Here is a 784-nt window from a genome sequence, read left to right as displayed (position 1 = left end):
GGTGACTGTCAATCGACCCTCTATTCGGTCCTAGCCCGTAAGGCGTCCTACGGGTTCCGTATCCGCGTCCGCGTCTAATAGCCCTGGTGTGAATGGTGCGAACCATGTCTCCTACAATCAAAAGGAATACTAAGTCGAGTAGTGATGTAGGATCAAACTTAATCGCATGCTAAGCAACGTCAATACAAAATGAACACGTGCTTCTAATAATCCTTTCAGTTTAAGCTTAGGCTAAGTAAATCTTATCATATTTACCTTAAAATAAAGCTCTAACAATCTTCTCAGTTTAAGCTTAAGCTAAGCAAGTTTTAGCCTAATTACCTTAAACTAAAGTACTAACAATCTTCTCAGTTTAAGCTTAAGCTAAGCAAGTTTTAGCCTAATTACCTTAAACTAAGGCTCTGATACCAACTTGTAACACCCTCATTTTTTTTAGAGTGTCACGTAACCTGAATCCATTTCYTGAATACATAGTCCAAAAGACGGCTAAAATATCACCGTTCGAATCGTTTACAGCGGAAGTCTTTGAATCCCCAAAATTAACTTAAGTTCTAACCCGCTTCATACCAGGTTAAGTTACAATAGATTAGTACAAAGCAGCTAGGCAAAAACTAAAGATAAGATAACAATCTAGTAACTCTCTACGCGAGTCCCTTGCCCTTATCCAACTTTGAACTTCCTGGCCCTGAGATGCATACTATAGTCAGCTTATAAAGCTCAGTGAGTTCATGGTTTGCGTGAGTAAAGATCATTTCACATCATACATATCAATTTGTAAGCTTGG

This window comes from Cynara cardunculus, assembly GCF_001531365.2.
Source record: "Cynara cardunculus var. scolymus isolate 2C chromosome LG 2, CcrdV1, whole genome shotgun sequence".
NCBI classification, from domain to species: domain Eukaryota; kingdom Viridiplantae; phylum Streptophyta; class Magnoliopsida; order Asterales; family Asteraceae; genus Cynara; species Cynara cardunculus.
This window is presented reverse-complemented; position numbering follows the sequence as displayed.